Consider the following 6,872-nt stretch of genomic DNA (forward strand, 5'->3'; position numbering starts at 1 on the left):
AATATTAATTCAGACTTTAGGAAAATTAAACCCGTTTTATTATGAATCCAGAATCTCTTTATAATTTTCTTTTATTTATTCTCCTATATTATTTTCTAATAGCTAGAATTTATTTATAAAAAGAGAGCCTTTATTAGGAAATAAATAGCTTAAGATATAATATAAATAGAGCCGGTTTTATTATATTAATATATCTAATTTCAGATATTTTAAATACTAAAAGCTTTATACTAACTAATTTAATTACTTAATAATATATTTCTTAAGCCTAAATAAGTATTTTTCCTTATATTAATTAAAACGAGCTAGATATAGAGCTTTTAGTTATATTTCCTTTTTTATTTCCGGCCTTTATTTATATTTTCATATTACTAATAAAGTATTTCATATTACTAATAAAGTATTTTATTTAATATTTAATTATTTAATTATTTAATTATTTAATTATTTAATTATTTAATTATTTAATTATTTAATTATTTAATTATTTAATTTTTAATTATATTTAATTATTTAATTATTTAATTATTTAATTATTTAATTATTTAATTATTTAATTATTTAATTATTTAATTATTTAATTATTTAATTATTTAATTATTTATAAAAAATAAAAGAACTTTATAAAAAACAGATAAGAAGCTTTTAAAATATTAGAATTAATAAAGTATTATATATTTCGAAAGATAAAATTCATTTTAAGTTTTATATATTATTTAGGAAAGCTTTTATAATTAGTAAAATATATATTAAAGACTAATAGAACTATTATTCTAAAGAAAGAAATAAAAAATAAGAAAAACAAATAAAATATATTCTTTTAGTAATTATAATTATAATAAGAATAATTATAATAAGTATAATTATAATAAGAATAATTATAATAAGAATAATTATAATAAGAATAATTATAATAAGAATAATTATAATAAGAATAATTATAATAAGAATAATTATAATATAAATAATTATAATAAGAATAATTATAATATAAATAATTATAATAAGAATAATTATAATTACTAGAATATTTACTAATTACTAATAAAAATATATAATTAATATTCCGGGCTTATAACTATTATAAATAATAAGAAATAGTAATTTTATATAAATAATTACTTAATTAAAAGCTTATAAAAAGCCTCTAAATCTAGCTAAATAATAAAAAGCTACTAAATAAATAAAGCTAAGCTTTCTAGTACCCGTATTTATATAATAATAATTATATTAAAGATAAAAAAAGTAATAATAAAATATATTCTAAAATATATTAATATTTATTAAAAAAAGAATATTAATTTTCTTTATAATAAATTCGGTATTTAGTTTTACTAATTAATAATCTTATATTTATTATAGCTCTATAAAAAGAGCTTATAAATAAGGTACTTATAAAAGAATTATTTATTTAAAAAACTAAGCTAAAAAAAAGAAAGCTTTAAATTAAAGTTTTTTTTTTTAAATATTTATAGTTTCTTATTTATAGCTTAGTATTATAATTATTATAATATATAATACTAGTAGAAGTTAGACTAGAACTAGTAAGATATCTAATATCTAAATAAGATATCTAGTATCTAAATATAATATCTATAGTTATCTAATAGTTATATATAACCCCGAGCTTAAACTAGTATATAGGCCCGTATATAGCTTATAATTATTTAGATTCGAGGCTTTTTTAAGATTCTTTTCTCTCTTTAGCTTTAAATTATTAAAATAGAAATAGTTTTAATTATATTTTCCAGATTTTAGATTTTATATTTATAATATAATTTAAAGCTTATTTATTTTTTAATTTTATAAAGAATTTAAATAATAATCTATCTAATTAATTTTTAATAAGTATAAATATAATATACTATAGCTATTTCTATACTAGTTAACTAATATTAGAATAAAAGAAAGCCCTAAACTAGCTAGACAAGTAAATAGGCTAATAATCTTATTATTAAAAAAGATATAAAAAAGTAAATCCCTGAATAATTAGACAAATTAAAAGAAGCTATAATATAAAATACTACTAATATATTACTAGAAAATAAACTAGAGCCTTTTATTAAGTTTCTTAAGAAATTCAAGTATTTTATTAATATTTATAATAAAAGAAAAAGAGAAATCTATTTTATTAAAAGCAAAATTTCAAAAATTATTTTGAAATCCCGAAGCTTTATATAAAGAAATTATTAAGCTAATTCTAAAAATATATAATATTCTTATCTATAATATTCTTATCTATAATATTCTTATCTATAATAAGAATTATTATAATTAGCTAAAAGAATAAAATTATTATTAAAAAGCTTATTATATAGCTTATTAAAATAACTAGTTCTCTTATTTTAAAAAATAAATATTTAATTAAATTCTCTAATTTTTCTATTTTTAAAAATATAACTAAAAATAATATTACCTTTAATAATTAGTTAGTTTAGATTAAAAATAAACTCTATAGTAATTCTAATATTTACTAAATAAAAGAATATTAAGATTATTTATATAAATAGTTATATAAATAGTTATATTCTTATACTAATTTTCTTTTATCTAAATTAGAATAATTAATATATATATAAGATTATTAGAGAACTATATATTTATCTAGAGAAACTATATAATAACCCAAATAAGAAATATAATATTTAATAAGTATTTAAGGAACTATTTATAAAAAAGAATTAGATTTTCTAGAAGTTCTATATTTTATTTCTAAAATATATAATAAATAGAAATATTAACTTATAAGATTTTAAGAATAATCTAAATAATAAGCTTATCTAGAAACTTTAAGGAACTATAGTTATATATTATAATAATTCTATTATTTATATTATAGAATTTATATAGTATTATATTATAAATAACTAATAGATTTAAGCTTATTATAAAAAAAACCAGATATTTAAAAAAGCTAATAAAAGTATAAATAAGCCAAGCTCCGGAATTATTTCTTATATAAAGCCTATTTCTAAAACTCTAGTAATAAATAAGTCTATTATTCTAAAGCTCGGATTCTCTAATCTCAAATACTATAACTATAATAAATTTAGTTATATATTTAGAAATTATCTAAAGCCTAAAATAAAATATATAAAGCAAGTTTTAATAATTAAGCTAATAGTACTTATTATAAATAAGCTATCTAAAAATATAAAATAGAGAAATAAGAATCCCTAAAAGAAATCTCTTTTTTAGAACTATATTATATTAATATAATAGAAATTAATTTAAGCTAGCTATTAGAAAATAAAGTATTTATACTTTTTTATATAATTAGTAATAATAAATTAGGTATTAAAACTTTTTCTTTTATTAATACTAAAATAAATAAATAAATTTTTATTAATTCTAAGTTTATAAAAATAATTAAATAATTCCTAAATATTAAGTTTATTTAATTAATATTACTTTATAATATAAAAAAATTTAATAATAAATAGATTATATTTATTATTTATTATATTAAGCTTATATTTTTAATTAATAAATAAAGAGTTCTAGTATTTATATTAGTTATAGAACTAGGTAAATATAATATAATTTTAGAATAATAATAGTTTATAAATACTAGTATTTTAATTAATTATAAGAATAAAAGATTAATTTAGCTAAATAATTAGCCTAGAAAAAAAGATTAGAATAAAGTTCTAATTATTATATATAAGAACTTGAAATCTGAAAAAAGTAACTAGTATTAAGAAAATATAAATAAAAGAAATAAAGCTATAATTATAAATAAGTTCTAGAAACTTTAGATTATAAAAAGGAAACCTTTTTATTCTTTTTCTAAACCGAACTTAAAAAGCTATATATAGTAAAAGAATTAAACTCGATTTTATAAAGAAATATAAATAGCTTTAGGAAATATAAAAGTTTTTTCTAAACTAGAAATAGAAATATTAAAACTATATTATCTAAAAAAAAGCTATAAAATCTAGTTAAGGCCTATAATTAATATTATAGATATTTTACTAGCTATTTTTTTTTAAATAAACCTATAAAAAAAAGAATCTTTTTTTTATAATATTATTTTTCGAAATTAATAAAAAGCTAGAATTATAATAAGAAAACAAGTTTATTTTAAATAAGTAATAGCTAAAAGAAACGAAACTATAATAGCTAGTAAGAGTTTTATTAAAGGAATTTAAAGATTTTATAAATGTTTTTTTTAAAAAAATATTAAATATTTATTCTTATATTAATTATATAATTATAAGATTTAGATTAATAATTTTAAAAACCTAGAAAGCCTAAAGTATTTCCTATTTCATTAATAGTTAATTTATAAGCTATAAGAAATCAAGTATTTTTTTTTTAAAAAAAAGAACCTCTAATAGAACTTTATTAAGCTAAGCTAGTTTCTTTTTATAAAAAAGGCTAATAGAACTTTCTAATTTTATATTAATTATTATAAGCTAAATAATTTAATATAAAAGAATTTTTTTCCCTTTATTTATAAAACTTTTATATAATTAAGCTAAGGTCTATATAAAGCTAGATATTTAGTAAATATTTTATTAGATTTAAATAGATCTATAATTAGAAAAACTTATAATATTTTATATAAAATATAAAGCCTATAAATATAAAGTTTTTTTTAGAAAGGCCTAATTAATAGCTTTATTATATATTAGAAATATATAAATAATATCTTTTTTAATATTACGAATATAGTATTCTGGACTTGAAAAATAAAATAGAAAGTTTCTTATAAAAATAATTTAAAGTTAAAAAAGGAAAGCTAGAATATAAGAGGTTATAGGTTTAAGTATATCTATAATATACTAGTTCTTAAAGGGCCTAGTATTCTAAATATTTCTATATATATTCCTATATTAGCTATTAGATAACTAGAATATAGAAATTAGAATTATAATATTTAATTACTCTAATATTTTTTATATAGCTTATTTAAATAATATTCTAATTTATTTAAATAATTCTCTAGAATATAAAGATTATATATAAAAGATTCTTTAGTAGCTATAAAATACTAGCCTTTAAATAAATATTAAGAAATTAGAATTTAAGATTATTTATATAAAATATCTAGGCTTTATTATTTCTATTAAGAATATTAAAATAGATTTAAATAAAATAGTAATTACTAATAATAATTAAGGAAATATAAGGCTTTTTAGGCTTTTATAATTTTTATTAATGTTTTATTATAGAATATAGCTATATAATAAAGCCCTTAATAGCTTTAATATATAAAAGAATTCTATATAAATAAATAAATTAGTATTAAGAAAATTTTATTTTTAATATTAATTTTGTATTATTATAATTCGAATTTTTTTATTATAATTAAAATAAATATATTAAATAGAATTATAGCTAATATTTTCTTATAATAAGATCTTTAAATAAAACTCTAATATCTAGTAATATTTTTTTTCTAAAACTATATAATTAGTAAAGCTAAACTATAATATTTATAATAAAAAGATTTTTTTTTAATTAAATATAAAATATATAATAGTAAAATAATATATAAATAATCGTGCATCAGGACTTGTACTAAAGCCCCTGCGTCCCTGCGGGTTTAGTGCATATCAGTAATACGGTCGAAAATCAGTAATATAGTCGCTTTTTTCTCCCATTTATCGATTTTAATTAATTAAATATTAATACCATGGCCAAATATAACCCAGAAGAAGTGAAAATAATAGCCCAGGCCTCTGATTTCTATGCCAGAACCCATATACCAAAAAATCTGCAATTATATATTAATTCAGGGAAAATATTAACTCTGGAAAGCGTATTAGGCTAGACGAAAACCACAAAATACTAAAGGGGGCCTCAACAAAGCCCTTAATCCTGATCAGGAGGAGGCCCTGAAGCAGTTTATCGATCTCCTGATCTATTTAGGTTATAAAGCTGATCTCAAGACGGTTCGTACGGCGGCAAACAAGATTCTGGCGGAGAGTATATCTACCTACCAGGCGATATATATTTGTATATAATAATAAATACTAGGTAGAGAGCTTGGTTTTATTAAGCCACTCCCCCCTTCCCCCTTTATTTTATAATAATGGCTTTGGTAATATAGTTAGATTAGATACTAATGGAAAGGAGATAATTATTGGGTATACAAATTAGAATATAATGGTTATATAATTAATTGATTTCTCAGAATCGTAGTATTTTGGGGGGATCGCCAATGAGATAAAGTATATAATATTTCTACCATTTTTTACTGCATATATATACGATATGAAAGTAAGAGAATTTCAATTATTAATTATAATATAAAGTCTATATAAACTATAAAATATTTTTCTTCGATTTTCACCAAAATTCCGAAAATTGGTATTCCAAAAAAACAACCATATTACTGATTTTCGACCGTATTACTGATATGCACTAAACCCGCAGGGATGCAGGGGCTTTAGTACAAGTCCTAATACACGATTAATTAAGATAAATAAGTTATAGAATAATACTTATAAATATAACTAATTCCAAGAATTAATTCTAATAAAAAACTAATTAATACTTCTTTCTAAAGCTAGAAGTATTTCCTTATATATTCTCTAATATTTAGCTAAGTCTATAAAATACTTTACTTAATTAGGAAATATAATCTTATATAATTTATATAATTCTAATTATAAGCTTTATCTAAAATAGAAAACTAGATTTATAATATCTAATATTTATTTATTATATTAATTCTTTTTCTGGGCCCTTATTTCTAAAAAGCCTAAAATAACTATAAATAGCTTTATAAATAATTCCCTAAAACTTTCCCGATTACTAGTTTTCTCTAAAAACTTCTTATACTTGCCTTATTATTATACTAGATAATAAAATTAAAAATATAGTTTACTAACTTTATCTAATTAATTTATAAATTACTTCTA

This window comes from Hyaloscypha bicolor (assembly GCF_002865645.1).
Source record: "Hyaloscypha bicolor E unplaced genomic scaffold K444scaffold_49, whole genome shotgun sequence".
Taxonomy (NCBI): Eukaryota; Fungi; Ascomycota; class Leotiomycetes; order Helotiales; family Hyaloscyphaceae; genus Hyaloscypha; species Hyaloscypha bicolor.